This window comes from Bombyx mori, chromosome 13, assembly GCF_030269925.1.
Source record: "Bombyx mori chromosome 13, ASM3026992v2".
NCBI classification, from domain to species: Eukaryota; Metazoa; Arthropoda; class Insecta; order Lepidoptera; family Bombycidae; genus Bombyx; species Bombyx mori.
In genome coordinates this window covers 6560746-6577721 of record NC_085119.1, presented here as the reverse complement: position 1 = coordinate 6577721, position 16976 = coordinate 6560746, and positions in this window count along the sequence as shown.

Below are 16976 nucleotides of genomic sequence, written 5' to 3'. Positions count from 1 at the left end.
GGACAAATTATAAGGAAGAGATCAACACTACTATTATCACATGTAGATACTACACAGATTTTATTTACAAAAAATAATGGTGCTTCCTTACAACAATGACTTCGAACACTAGGGTCTAGGCTTGATCCGGTTCGGTTTGCATAAGGTACATTTCAATAAGGAGCAATAAACAAAGCAATTTGTTGGCGGTGACAGTCCGGCCCCCTGATCACGTAAAAATTTGCGACAGCCACAATTTTGCAGATGTTGTGCAGACGCGTCGCGACCGATCGCAAAACGTCAAATTATTTCGTATCACGTACCGCGATTGTTCGCTTACCGCTTACTGCAGTTTTCTGTCATACAACTAGCGCCAGTCGCAATCGGGTAGCAATAATTGGCACTAAAAAGCCACATTACTTTTTTTTTTTTGCTGAACAAACCGGCAAATGATTTTATAAAAGCGCGTTACATATAAACATTTCAAAATGTTTAAGTGGAATTCACGTTTGAAACGCCAAGTGAGAGTTGCTAATTCTGTTCTTTTCGATGAAGCGTTACTAAAAATAAGTGATCTAATAGTAATTTTTGCTTTATTTTGAATAATAGCTATAAAAATGTAATTGTGTCATGTCAAACACTGATAAAAAAATTTTTTGTAATCGTTTGATAATTTGTAATCAGATAGTTGTTTACGTTACGACCCTATTTTAAAAAAGAATGGATCAAAATTATAGCCTAATTTATTAATTTCATTATCAATTAAGTAAGTACATCAGCTCACAACCCATCTAGTGTTAAGTGGTATAGACCTCACAACGTGAATGCCGCCCCCATTTTTAGAAACGAGGTCTGAGTTTCAACTGTATACCAAAACGGCTGCCCCATTCTTCAAATTGCAACGCATTACTGCTTCGCGGTAGAAATGGGCGGAATGGTGGTCTTGCGGGTTAATCAAACGCCCTACCACCAACGATTTCAGAATATTTGCTAATTTGATTTTAAATAAAAGATGAATGAATCCTTAATCATGGAAGTCTTCCATGTATATATGTCAAATACGTGTTTCATTGGATTTATTGATTCTGCCTGCGGGATTCTAGCACTGGTTCAGTAAGATTTCAAATTAAATAGTAAATTCTAGAATAAATGAGTTAGTTTTATGGTTTTATCAATAATAAAGTATACAACAGATCCATCTTACGCCGACATGAGGCCGACAACGCTAGAACAACCAGTCGATGATATTCTAGGCGAGATGCTGCTATTCTTTATCAAGTAATAAATAGTGGATTTGTTTGACTTGGCAAGAGTAGGCTTTGATTTGAATACCAGAAATATAGTGCAGTCTTTCACAGCTTGAAGGGAAATAAAAGCTGTGCAGACTATTCATAATAATGTTCACCCAAGGTCATGGGCAATATGACGTGAATAGAAAACTGCATGTCAGACATTAACTTAATGTTCTATATTATTTTTAAACAAATGAATCTAATATTTTAAGACAATAAATAAATATTTATTTTTATAATTAGCCCAGTTTTTCGTCGACGAAGCCATCTTAAGAGAAGCTTCATTGCAAATATCAGGCCGATATTTAGTAAGTTATTTTTATTCATTAACCAATAAACTAAGGCGAACCACTGGCTCATGCAGCTTTCATTTCAGAAGAGGCTGCTCGTACGCAGGCAGAGGCCGCGCATCTTCCAGCTGAGATATATAAAAAAATTCAAGGAATTGACCAATATCGGCAAAAACCTTGTTTAAAATAATAAGTTCAATTTTGTTTTAATTTTAGCTGAGTCCGTAATAGTTTATATTACCATAAAAACGAAATAGCGCTTGTTACAATAGTCAAGCAAATCCAAATATATACGTTTTACTTTAGGCTGGTACTACAGTAAATTTTATGACACTAATGGGTATATTTTACGCTAATAAAACTACTCTCAACTTAGCATTTCAAAATGACTATTTATTTTTTTATTGCTAAGATGGGTGGACGAGCTTACAGCCCACCTGGTGTTAAGTGGTTACTGGAGGCCATCGACATCACACCACGAATGTCTCACCACCACCCATCTTGAGACATGGATTAAAAGTCTATATTGCATAGCATCGCAAGCGTCAAACTAAAACGCATGACTGTTTCACGGAAGAAATAGACAGGAGGGAGGTTTTTTTTTATTGCTTAGATGGGTGGACGAGCTCAAGCCATACAAAGCCCATAGACATCTACAACGTAAATGCGCCACCCACCTTGAGATATAAGTTCTAAGGTCTCAGTATAGTTACAACGGCTGCTCTACCCTTCAAAACGAAACGCATTACAGCTTCACGGTAGAAATAGGCGGAGTGGTGGTACCTACCCGCGCGGACTCACAAGTGGTCCTACCACCAGTAGAATACCAGTATTTAGCTTCATTGTATATTTTGTACTCACAGTATTCGGCATGTTCTGCTTCTAGTCTATAGGGTTATAGAGCTATCACCTTGCTATCATCCTACTTACCTCGGCCCCAAGTTTAGTTATATTTCTTTGAAGTTATCGGCAGTCGCGATTATATTTCAATTGTGGCTTCAATTTCATGCGGCAAGAAGTTGTACATGTATTACAAACAAACTACGATTTCCTAGTTTAAGAATTATTATTCAAATAAAACAAAATTACACAAAAAAAATTATTATCAAACTTATCTAACGGCTGTCTGGTGTAGTGGTAAGTGACATGGTCGCTACACAAGGGGGTCGCGGGTTCGAATCCCGCCAAGGGAAGATATTTGTATGATAAATATAAATGTCTTTTCCAGGGTTATGGATGTATATTAAATATATGTATGTATAATAAAAATCCTACATTTATTTCCGTTATCTGGTACCTGTAACACAAGTTCTTTACGAACTTATCACAGGACCAGTTAAATATTTATATTTATATTTTTATTATTATCACAATGAACAAAAATCAGTGGTGGTTGATCAACATTTTGTCTAAATTATGTTTTTCATTTTGTAAGTAATATTCATGTAAGTATCCAACAAAATCTAGAAGAATTATGAATTACTAGTCGATTTGTTATTAATTCTATTCCATTATTTAAAACAGCAGTATATACAATAATATATATAACAACACAACATACAAACGGGGTTAACATAAAGATAAAATGATACAGAACAAATTGAGCACGACAGATTAAAACATTGTCTTAATAAAACAACCTCACAATTTTGCTTTCAAATAGTTATGAATCCATCCTTTACTATAAACACAAAAATGTTAAGGAAATATGTATATTTCCACTAAGCACAATTAAAAAATTATAGGCAGAAATAATTAGGCTATTCTTGCCCTCTCATTTCACATAATTAAGAACAGCAGTTTTAAAAATATCTACATAAAATTACTAGAATACAGAGGTTGAGACTAAATTTAATGTCTGTTCTCCACAATCCAATTGAACCACCCTTGAATGTTGACATGGTGCTAAGTGCTGTGTTTCCTCTTCTCTCCCAAAAAATACAATGTTATGAATTTGATAAGAAACATCAATTTCAGCATCTTCGTCAGAGAGTTGGGGCACTGGAAACCCATGTGTGTTTGCCATGTTATGCAATACAAGCTAACAATTATGGTCTTGGCCATCATATGATGATCATAATGCAGTACTCTATGTACCAACAAGCATCTCCAACTGGCTTTCAATACTCACAATGGTCAACAGTGTTCCTGGTATGACAATAAACATTACTATAGTACTATATATTAACTGCCTTCCCAGTTTTAAATATACTTTTAGATTGAGTATTATTTTGTAGTCAGGTTACTGAGACAGAGCTGTTGATGTTTTACTTGCCTAAAAACCAAACTTTTTCACTATTATGGTGCAGGTCCTGCATAGGCATATTCAGTTGTGATAAGCCAGACAAATGTATCATGAAATGTTGCATCAATACTAAAAATGTTAAGATCACTATCACATATCTGAAAATTTTAATTCTTTAGATAAGTACTATCAAATGTTTGTTATTGTGAATGATAGGCTTCAGCAAAATACTTACTATTTGCACATTCTTGAAATGATAATGCTTGCGGTTCTAAAACCTTTCTTCATATACAGAAGATCTGATAAGTGCAAATGAGTGCCATCTATACACCCCGAAACCCCAGGAAAGCCAAATTTATTGTAAAACCTATAATGAAAAGAAATTTATTTACTATTATGTTATGTTTTCAATCACAAAATTATTATTGTTCAAATATCTATGTACTATAAAAATAAGACAAACTTTGAATTAAAAAAAAATTATGTAGGAAAGATTAATGGTGGCCTGAAGGCCTTTCCAGTTTCACCAGGACTTAACATTTCTCAGAACTCTGTTTAAAATATAGCTATATATAGCTATATATAGCTAAATATAGCTATAGTTATAAAGCTTCAAGAATATAACTGATATATTATTATATGATTGACTCGTGGAAATTGTAAAATCAGTGGAACTCTTGTGCTCTATACTATAAGATAATTATTTAACTTACCATTTATAATAACTTGTGACCCATTGTACTGTTTGCAGAAACTTTAAATGTTTCAATAAAACTGGAAGATTGTTTAATGCCATAGCCACTTCCCTAATGGCATTGGATTTACTACAGTTTAACTCAAAATGCAAAAAGCTCATTCCCACAGGTTTCTGGTATGAAATTTTGCAATGCTGTTAACACCTGTATAAACAGGTTATTTAAAACATTTAGTTAAGAATAAATCTGAAATCAAAAAAACAATGCTACTTTTGAAGACAAGATTTTGTGAATCTTTTATTTTCTTCATTATTTACACATAATTTAATATAATGTTAAATTGAATATATATAAGTACCTTGCATTTTACTTTATATTCTTGTTCATCTTGATGATCTAGGTTATTAACGGCTTTAATTCAGAGCACAATTGTAAATATTGATGTTTCGAAATTCTGTAATGTGTTCTGAACAAACTTTCCGATAGATTAAGGGGTCAGGCTTGATACCGAAGACAGCGTCGCAAACGCACTGATTCGTATGTATCCGACCTAATTTCCTTAGACTCCAAAGCCCCATTATTTGAGCTCTGTCCATACATGCCTAGAAGAAATATTAATTTGTAAAAAATAAACTTTATAACCTCAACATTATTAATGTACTTAAATTGCCCAGCGTGGTATTTAATGTTAATACTATGGAAAACACAAACACAAATAAAGATCTAAACCAATTACACTTACCTAAATCAAGTTAAAATAATTTAATTTCACAAATTTTACACTTGCAGATAGTTAGCAACAATTCAGCACCAGATACAAAAGGTGTCGCAAATTTGACAAACGAAATTGCTAAATATCTGCTGTTGTGTGGCAAACAAAAGCATCCGTAATACCGACTTTAGGCCAGTTGTTGTTAGTTGTATGGAAAAGAATGCACTAAAGTTTCACAAATCGCTCTGCAGAGGCAGCACTAGTGATGGTCCGCGATCTGCTTTTTTGTTGTAAGTCCGTAATACGAAATGGACAGTTGACAGCAATATTTGCACAATATTTGTCTTCTGCTAATTGTCTGCGAAATACGTGATACAGCTGCCGGACGACATGAACGCAGGCGTCACGTCTCAAAACGACGGTTACCATGCGTTCTAAATACTGAGAAATTTGATTACCATAAAATTATCAAATTTTTTTAAACTTCATAAACATTCGAAAATAAAAATGTACTTCATACATCGTTAGACGTATTAATATGTATCTAACTATTTTGTTTGCTACCATAGCATTTCGGTTTATATTGAAATATCTTATTATGAAAAACACTCAATTAAAGCCAATTGAGTACTAATTAATCTTTGGTAAAAAAAATATTCAAACATCTGTAAACAGTAATTGAATTTCATTTGTGCAGGACACAAAACGGTTCGTTGTGCTATTTATGATTCAAAATTCGTAGGGCCATCGATAGCGCACGCCATCATTACTGGAATCAACGTGACACGAAATTTATTGTAAAATTAAATATTCATCGCTATGGCAAAGTCTTGTACCGAATTTATTCGTTTGTTTTACTTCTGTAATTGAATCTTTTTTAAAGCTCTTTACGACTTGTTCAAGATTGGATATTTCCAAGGTTGCACGTCTCCTTGGGGTGGAGCCGCAAGTCTTGTTGTAACGTTGACTGCAGGAACCGTCCTACTCTATCCAGGTTCTGGCCACGGGCAGAGATCCGTCGTTAGGCTTGAGAATGCAAGAGGAGTCGTTTGGAGCGGTAGGGGCCGTCGTGGGCCTGAGGTTTGCTCCCAACATCTGCAGACCATCAAGCCCCATATACCTCATAGGTTTTCACAATCTCCTTAGCAAGACTACGACTAAGCACTATTTTTACGGCTTAATCTCGCGTTTGATCATTTCATTTTATTTCTAGTCTTTGGAGGACGTTACAATTTTCACCGTAAAAGCTAATTAATATTAAATTGTAAAAGTAGTTTTAATTGTGTCTGCACCTCGCGAAAACCGAAGAAAATGCTAAGATTGACGAAGCATATTAATACGATCTCGTAGATTCTTGTATTTTCTAAAGTTTTAGGCATCATAGACATATTATGCTTAATTAAAAATGTGCAACTGAATCTCAGGTTTATTATATTCATTCGGTTAAAATAGATTAATTAATAAAAAAGTATTATTGATTTCTTTTTCTCCCCTCCTCGGTGTTTCCCGAGCGCTATGACATGTCCTTCTTTAAAAGAGGCTTGTTGAGAGTATTAAGCGGTAGGCAGCGGCTTGGCTCTGCCCCTGGCATCCATGGGCGATGGTAACCACTCACCATCAGGTGGGCCGTATGCACGTCTGCCTACAAGGGCAATAAAAAAAAACCAGGATCTTGCAGTATGGTAATCTGCTCCATTTTATTATTTACATTGTCATGAGTGTCACCCTACACAAGGAGCGTAACCGGTGCTTCCTGCGGTCAAACTCAATTAAAACTCATTGTAGGGCCGTGCGAACTGCCCGCCGCTTCTTGTACGTGAGCATCTAATGCAAGAAGAAATGCAGACATAATAGCTTTATATATTTTTACTAGCTGACCCGGCAGACTTCGTAGTGCCTAAATCGATAAATAAAAGACCCAAACTTTTGTTTATAATAAACTTAAAACAAACAAAAAGAAATCTGTCCGACGGAGGGACACATCAAAGGAAAAACAAAATTGTTATTTTTATTGAAATCCGAGCATTTTCATATTTATTTACCTTTTAAGCCTTCTCTGGACTTCCACAAATAATTCAAGATCAAAGTTAGCCAAATCGGTAGAGCCGTCCTCAAGTTTTAGCGAGACTAACGAAGAGCAATTCATTTTTATATATGTATATAGAAAGATAGATAGATAGATAGATAAATTAACAATTTTTTAAAGTTGACGGGTGGTAGGATGACTTTTGATTCCGCACGGGTAGGTATCACTATTATATCTATTTCTGTTGTGAGGCAGAAATACGTTTCGGTTTGAAGAGTGAGGCAGCCGCTGTATTATTAAAATTGAGTCGACTATTATCAAAGCCGGCAATCTGACTTTTGGACAATGATTGGTAAATCAGAAAAACGAATTATTGACTTTGTATTCCATTGGCAGTCACAAAACTCTTCGGAACGACATCTTAGATAAATAACAGGTTAACTATTAACCTTTATTTAATGCAGGTTTTGAACCGTATTCTTTGAAGGAGACGATTATATTCAAATCAATCTGTATTGACATATCAATAATTTTTTTTTGTCCAAATGCACAGATTGCCACCTTTGATAATAGACGACTCAATTGAGATTTAGAGCTCTTGTCTCAATGTGTGTGGGGGCATTTACGTTGTAGATGTAACTACGAGTAACTACTCATCACCAGGAGCTAGTTCACCCATTTAAGCAAAAATAAGGGCTCTAAAACTTTCTCAAGGTCAAAATGGTTTACAATTTATTTACATCTTTACAGAGTTGCAATCAGAAACCACGTGATATCTTGACTCGAAGTTTTTATTCTGAAAATTGACGATTCTGTTTTGACGATAAACTTCATCCTAAATGCTCAAAGAAAAGGTTAACTTAAAAATAATAACTCTTTGTTATTTGGAAGTTATAAAAGTATACGTTATTAAGACATAAAATTTTAAAGCACATGCACCTACGTACGCTACGGTAATAAATAAATAAAAAGGATTTTTTATATCTTTATTGGTTACGACTGAAGTTCTCATTACACTACTGTTTAGCTGATGTATAATTTAATTAAACTTTAAATGTGCTTGTTAATGTCCTGTTTTATTATTATTATTTTAGGTTAACTATGGCCTACACTACTAAATATGCGACTTTTACTATAAAAAAAAAAAAAAAAAAACTATTATTAAATCCCAACTAAAAGTTGCCGTGTAATCATTTGATGCAGGAAGTTGAGGTCTTCCGTAGTGAGTTTCAAGCGATCTTTATTTGCCGTTCTCAACACACTCTAGAATGGTAATAACAGACATTTGTATTTGTCCCTTTTTAATTTTCAAACAAATATTTTGAATTCGTTCACAACGTGAATGCCGCCACCGTATTTAAAACTTGATCGTATATTCAACTCTGTCGTTTAATTGGCGTTCAAACCAGAACGTAAAAGTACTTCACCACATAAATAAGTTAGGTGTGAATAGACTTTTGTATAATGGCAAGGTCTTTCACTGTTGAAGTTAAACCACTTATACAAACTTCAGCTGGATGTTTTTTTTTTTTTTTTTTATGATTGAAAGTTTACTGGTGGCCCGAAGGCCTTTCCAGTTTCACCAGGACAGGTGGGCGAGCAAAGGCTCAGCCAAGAGGGGTGGGATTTGCTAACAACTGCCCGAGCGCCTCCGAAGGAGACCTAACAACTGAAGAGCAATTGTTTCGCGAATGAATCTACTACCGGATCGGAATCGCGACCCGCTGAGAAGATCCGGCGAGAAACTCAGCGGGCTGATGCATGGGTTAGGTTGCACGTCGACCTCTTTGTCGAGTTCGACGAGTACGGTTACCGGGGTCCCTAAGCCTGCCCCTAGTATTAGAGCTGAAGGCATCTAATGCAAAGGTTATTGGATCTGATGGATCCGTAAGGACGTGTCTAGGGCGTCGACGGTGACTGGCTCCTGCATGATCAGGATTCGGGGAGTAGTCAGCGGCGGCAACGATAAGGCGATTATCATGACGCATAGCCTTATCGAAGTATCGTTCCGACGCTGACTTCATGTATTTCCGAATTGATTCGAGGCCCAGGTCGTCGTGTAGGTCAACGTTCCTCACGAACCACGGAGCCCCGACAGCTAACCTGCAAAAGCGGGATTGTAGGGATTGGAGGGTGTCTATGTGTGTGCGGGCCGCGTGAGCGAACACCACACTCGCGTAAGTCATGACGGGCCTTATGCAAGTTTTGTAAAGTGTCACCTTGTTCCGAAGGGACATTTTACTCCGCTTACAGATCATGGGGTAGAGTCTACCGAGAATAAACGCGGCACGGTCACGGACTGATTTTATATGCGGGCGGAATGTCATCGATGCATCCAGGGTAACGCCCAGGTACTTGACCTTCCTGGCCCAGGGTATGGGTTGTCTAAAGAGAGTAATCGGGGGTGTGAGATTCCTCCTCCTAATCCGGGAGGAAATCCGTGTGGAGCTTCCCCTCTGAAATAGCACCGCAGTACTTTTCGCTGGGTTGATGTCTATGCGCCATTTTCGGAACCACTGTCCTAGGGCTAGGGCTGCGCTCTGAAGCTTCTTCGCGATTAGGGACTTATTTCTACTAGAATAGTAAACAGTCGTGTCGTCGGCGAATAAAGCTAAATGGGTCGGCGGCGACCGGGGAATATCGTTGACGAATAAGCTAAATAGGAGGGGTGAGAGGACAGAGCCTTGCGGGACTCCAGCTGTGAGAGGTCGTGGGGAGGAGCGGGTTCCCTCGACTCGATATCGAAAAGAGCGGTTCGACAAGAAGTCCCGTATGATGAGCACGAGACTATCCGGCACGCCCATGTTGAATAGTTTGAAAATCAAACCATTGTGCCAGACTTTGTCGAACGCTTTTGCGACGTCGAAGAAGAGAGCTCCCGTGTATAACGGTTTTGGTCGATTAAGCCCCACAAGAATGTGCTCCGTGAGGCGGTGCACCTGTTGAACGCATGAGTGATTTGTACGGAATCCGAATTGTTCATCGATAAGAATGCCCTTGGATGAGACGAAGTCTCTGAGGCGTTTGTAGAGCAGACGCTCATACAGTTTGCCTAGAGACATGAGGAGGCTAATCGGGCGGTAGCTCGTCGGATGATTTTTTGGTTTACCGGGTTTATGTATGCCGATAACGTCCGCTTCTTTCCACACCGCGGGAAAGATACAGTTCGCCATAGCGGCATTGAAAATAGATGCCAACATCACGATGAGTTGGACGGGTAGAAGTTTAATAACGCGGTTGGATATACCGTCGGAACCGGGAGCCTTGCGAGGACGTAGGTCTTTGATCAAGTCTTTAACTTCCATCGGGGTGACGGGTGGTAACGCATCAGAGGGTGGCAAGGAGGCTCTGCGTTCTACCTCACTGTCTACTAATTCTACATGAACAGGGTCCACGGATTGAGTGCTGGGCGTGCACTGGGTTTGCAATGTATCGGCCAGCAGCTCTGCTTTTTCGTCATCATCGAACGCCGCGAGTCGGCCTGAGGGGCCTACGAGGGGGGGCATAGTTACTACCGTATCCGATTTGAGAGTACGAGCTAAGCGGTAGTAAGACCTTTGAGAGGGCGCGAGTCCTTCTAAGAAATCAGACCATCTGGCATCTCGGACTTCGGTGATGCGAGACTTTACGTCGCGTTGTAGGGCACGCATTCGAATACGATTTTCCGCGGTAGGATACCTATCGTACGCACGGATCGAGGCGTTCTTAGCTCTAAGGAGTTCCCTAATATCGTCGGGCAATTTGAAGCGGTGAAGGAAGTCCTCCGCTACAACTTGCTTCGATGACCTATCTAATGTCGAGGTGATGTGTGACGTTACGATGTCTATGGCTTCAGCGGTATCCTGAGGAGACGGGATAGAGTCCGGACTAAACGGAAGCGATGGTGGATCAGATTCAGCCAGGCTGATGCCCAGCGTGTGCCAATCCACCACAGTCCTCGTGACGGGAACGGAATCGGGAGCGCGACCGAGCTTCATAACGACGGGACGGTGGTCTGAATCTAACTCTGAAACTACTTCGATCGAGTGTAAGCGCAGAGTTACGTTTTTTAATAACGCTATGTCGAGTATATCCGGGCGATGCGCGATATTTAGCGGGTAGTGAGTCGGGGTTAGCGGAGCGACGATATCAAAGGCGAGATCATCGACTAACGCGTCAAGCCGCCTGCCATTCGGGGTTGTGGTGTGTGAGTTCCACCTGATGTGTTTACAATTTAGGTCGCCCGCCAGAATGACAGAGCTCCCCATACCGAGCAGCGCCTCGATATCACTGCTTAGAACGATCTTATCCGGTGGAAGATAAACGGACGCGATAACGATCGGCGCGTGTCCCGTCAGTGAGATTCGGCACACTGATGCTTCGATATTAGCGAGCGCGGGAGGATCGAGCGGGACGCAATGCAGGGCTCTTCTATAGTAAATGACGGTACCACCACCACGGGCAGAGAGCCTGTCGTTCCTGACCATGTTATAGTTCGCGATTTTAGGGTCACGGCGCGCGGGCTTAAGTAGGGTCTCCTGCACTAAAAAGATATCAATTTGGTGGTCACGCAAAAAGTCAGAAACCTGATCACGTTGATTTGCGAGACCGTAAGCGTTAAAAAATCCTATCGTTACGGATAGGGGCTTTATTCTACTTATATACGCCATTGATTACCGGCGGAGTCAGCTGGATGTAGTTTCATGCGATGGCGAACTAATGGCACGCTATTTAATTATTTGAGCACGTCAACTATCGAAGCGATTTGCATTTTATTTCAAAGTTTTTTTTTATTGCTAGATGGGTGGACGATCTCACAGTCCACCTGGTGTTAAGTGGTTACTGGAGTCCATAGACATCTACGACGTAAATGCGCCACCCACCTTGAGATATAAGTTCTAAGGTCTCAAGTATAGTTACAACGGCTGCCCCACCCTTGAAACCGAAACGCATTACTGCTTCACGGCAGAAATAGGCAGGGCGGTGGTACCTACCCGCGCGGATTTACAAGAGGTCCTACCACCAGTAAAATCCACTATGAAAGATTAAGAACAAACGCTTTAGCCTGCTTTATGAAGTGCTGTTTTAACCAAAATTTTCATATTTTTTTAAAAATGAGTAGCATTTAAAGCTAACGGTTTGAAATAGTTTGCCGCACGACTCCAATTAAGTATGGATTCAGCAGGAATACCTTTACCAGAATTCAGGACTGTGACATATTTCTTACAGCCCTAATGTATGCTATTTTTTACTTCAACTGCAACAACAGAAGTCGCACTAATGTTATTTTAATTTTAATTACGTGGCAAGCTGAAACATTCGTTAGTATACAGTGCCAAATCTATTTATTTTCGGTACAATCATAATGAAATAGTTCCAAAAATAATGGTTGTACAACGGTATAACTTTTTCAAAATCAAGTCTTTTCCACAGAGACCAAACCAGAGATTTTGACCTGTACAAAAAAAAAACTACAGAACCTTACATAATTCCTTTTTTTATTTGTTTAAAACACTGCTAAGTAATATTGTTCTTTTATAAATAGCACCTTGATATATCAAAGCTCACCAGTGTTTCTTAAAGGCTTGTCTAAGATGCTACTAGAGGTTTGAAAAGCTAAGTTCATGATATCCACGAGCGACGAACAAACATTACCCTGGTCGTTCGAAGGCAATAAAAAAGGTAAGTTATTTCTTTCAAAAACAGGCGTAAACAAATTGCACTAAAACTGTACTGAATTAAGACTGTAACATATTCCAACGCATTCACACATCACTTGTTTGAAATAAAACACTCAATTACATGAGTAATGTCCGTAATATTCGTGCAGTAACTCTAATAACTGTATGAATTGTTAAGATAACGCCCCAATACCGGCTGCGACCGACATTGCGAATTGATAAGAGTTTATTTTTGTGTAATATACCGATTCTCTAGTATGTTACACTGAACGAATTATCAAGATTGTTTTGTTGGCTTTTATTGTATTTAATACAAAATCGTAATAAAATGGATATTATAAAATTTAAGTTATTAATGAAATCAAAAATGTTTTCGTTCTTCAAATGATCTTTTAAAGACGTATTTCTTTCAATAGAATGATGCAAGCTTCACGATTAGTAAGAACGGCGCTCCGCTTTGGCCGGCTCGGCATTACAGCAAGAAGTGTATTCGCACTGACTAGACGTGGGGCCCGCGTTCCCTGCCGTCGTCTGGTATCGACTCAAGGCTTCCGAGTCATTGCCACGATTTAGTTGCAAGCCGTTGAATTGCTTCCACGAGACTATTTTGAAACGTTCAAACATAACTTTGAAATGTAATTTTGGAATTTTCACAAAATAATACAGACGATGACCTTAAGTCGAATAGGGAATAGCTTAGCATATTATTATCAGGGAACGATGATAATTTGTTGAGCTTAGGAATTACCTGGTTTTAGGTATTCATAAATCGCTCACGGAAGATAAAGCGAAAGTTGAAGCCAATATTCACGCGTCAGTTGTTTTCAAATTGTTACATTGTAGAAATTTAGTAGAGATTTTCAATTCATATTAAGTTATCTTTTTTATGTTCAACTTGTCAAAGTTCAACAGTATCAAACTACTCGTTCTCAGATCTGTGTGTAAGTTGCACATATAAAAACAACGTAACATTAAATAACAATACGACAATTTGTATTTGTACCTAAGCGGTAGACAGCGGCTTGGCTGTGCCCCTGGCATTGCTGAAGTCCATGGGCGACGGTAACCACTCACCATCAGGTGGGCCGTATGCTCGTCTGCCTACAAGGGCAATAAAAAAAATAATAATCAACAATCATATGCCTGAAACACAGTTTATTTAACCGATAAGTAGTATTTTTTTCTCTTGCTTCCGCATTTGGCCGAAATGTATACCGTCTGAAATTGTTGTAATTAAATAAAACTTCTCAACTACAGGAAGCGAAGGTATATATTCAGTATTAAATTGCAACAACGACAACTATTATCATTGCCGCTCGGCAAACGACATCTTAAACCGCAAACTGTATTTTAACCTCTAAATATGCAGTTAACACTTCAAATGTGTTTTTCCTTGTTGGACAATTCGTTTCAATATATTTTCATAGAAACATTATGTTTTGATCTGTCTTATTATTAGTAGTTCTTTTGCATTCATTCCACTATCTTATCTCACAAGCTTGTAGGAAGCTTCATAGGCGTGAGAAAAGAAATACTACATGACACTTCTGTGAATGGTTATGATTTCAGCGTTGCATTAAATTTGGTATAAGATGTAATTATAGCTCTCTAGAATTAGGATATACAAACAAAAAAAATGCTTCTTACTTTACTTTCAGTAAGAATAAAACGCACAATCCTGTTCTTTTATAAATAGAAAATACACAAAGCAAATATAAAACTCGCTTTACAGGAGTTCTCCGAGACCCGATAAGAAAGCGAGTTCCCGAAATAGAGGCCTCTTTTATTATTCAAGGAACCGATCCGAACTGGTTTTGTGGATTCCGAGGCGCCTAATTCAATTCAAATCCTTAAATTTCTACCCACACTCCCGTCTAGTGCGTAGAATGAAGAAAAAGAAACCCTATTGCGTAAACTATGCTAGCACTTATCTTTTATCTTAGTCCTTAGGGACTAGACCAGGGGTGGGCAAATACTTTAAAGCGCAGGCCAAAATGAAATTTTCAAAATGTCTCCCGGGCCGGAGGACTATACCGCATATGCTTTTTTACCGCATATGCTTTTTTAATGCTGATGTCAACAAAATCTCATAAAAGAGTTTAAAAAAATTTATGTGCGGAATTTTTCAACGGGCCGGATAAAATTAGCAAAAGGGCCGGATCCGGCCCGCGGGCCGGCTTTTGCCCACCCCTGGACTAGACGAACAATTGTCGTATACCTATTTGTTGAAATCATCATCTTTTGCATCTTGGCATCATTTGTGTCAAATCTAATTTCAACACACCATTGAAATCGAATTTAGGTTATTGATATAAAGTCATTAATAGCCAAGGTCACCCGTGGTTTTCCTTTCAATTCCAGCTTTATCAATAGGTTACTAATTGAGAACTCTATCCTTGTACAACGATTAGGAAAACAAGGAAATAACAATACAATGTAAGCATCTCATGATTTGGGTGTTATCTTTTGCATTAATTTGGTGCCCTATTCCATAAAGTTATCGACATCGCTAAGCAAGCATCTGCCGAAACCTTGGACTTCGATAATAAGCGGCAGATAAACGTAATCCTTAGGGTTCACGGCCACGCTGCGGGGGAACATGAAAAGAAGTCGTCCTCCGTAAATTTAACCACATGGCTCATTTTGTTGTAAATTGTTTCATAATAGCTTTACAGGATACAATGAACTCTGTATCGGGAATCATATTGCTGAAAATAGTTTAGATAACATCTGATAAATGTAATTAACGTTTTTTATTAACACCAAATGTTACAAATACCTACATATTTTTCAATATTTATCGAAAACCGTTTTTGAACCGAACAGACAGATTATGTTGGCGTTGAATTTTTACAACATCCTGTTTTTTATTGGCTTACACTGGCTGACGCGTAAACGGATTATCGTTTTGCTCTCGCTATGTCATTAACAATGTTAATTGTATATAAACTATATAATCGAGTAAAAGCCACACACAGTCTGGTCTGGTCTCAAACTAGCATTCCCTATACACTTAAATAGATTAAAATGTATACTCAGATAGATATAAATCGCGAATTTATTATTGTCATATATTATAGTATATGTATATAGCTATTTATTACAATACTGACGACGTGAGCACTTGTGAAAATATTTGAATTTTATTTTCTTCTTAAAAAATGGGACATCCATTCTACAAGACGATAGATACTTCGATTACAATTTACTAGGTGAGGCGTGCCATTCGAGTTCGTGTGTTCGGTAATCACTTAATGCCAGATGGTCAACCTTTATGTCAGTGTACAGAAAAAAAAAAAAACCTAATATTACGTAAGCAGCGATATTATATCACTTAATATCGTCAGGCTTCAAATTACTTGTTAATGTTGCATAACCAATTTTCGTATTTAATAAAATATTCTATGATACAATAAAAAATGTGGCTGTTTATTATTAGTAAACACATAAACGATGTATTCCGGATTGTTAAATAGGAAACAGCATTGTAGTTCCTTAATGAAATCAATTAAATAGACGAATTGCTCGTTCCCACGATGACGAGGCGTTAAGGCATTAATAATGGCCTACGCTCGGTCATTAAATACTGTGTTCAACTACGTATCGAAAACTTCGCCCGGCTTTAACTTGTATTAATACCTATTGAAGAACCGGTCGCTTGGTTCCGATGGTTCTGAACGGATCAAAGACACTGATTTCAATATTGTACAATATTGGTGAAACGCACACGCACGCACACGCACACGCACACACGCACACGCACACACACAGGCACACACACACACACACATATTAGGCACTTTTACGTAACATTTTACTGTTTTTCAGGTAAAAATTTGAATCGCAATTTAAATATTTTATTGTTGAATGCAGTTTTTAAAACGTTATCTGTGATGAAAACTGTTAGTTTCCTAACTAATTGGCTAAGTATTGGCTATTATTATTGGTTATACACACTGACAACGCCTAAAGCAAAATTTTACATTTTTACAGTAATGTAAAATCAAATAGTAAAGCCAATTTGAATATTATAATATATTTTATTTTAAATTTATTTATGATATTAACGAAGGCTTC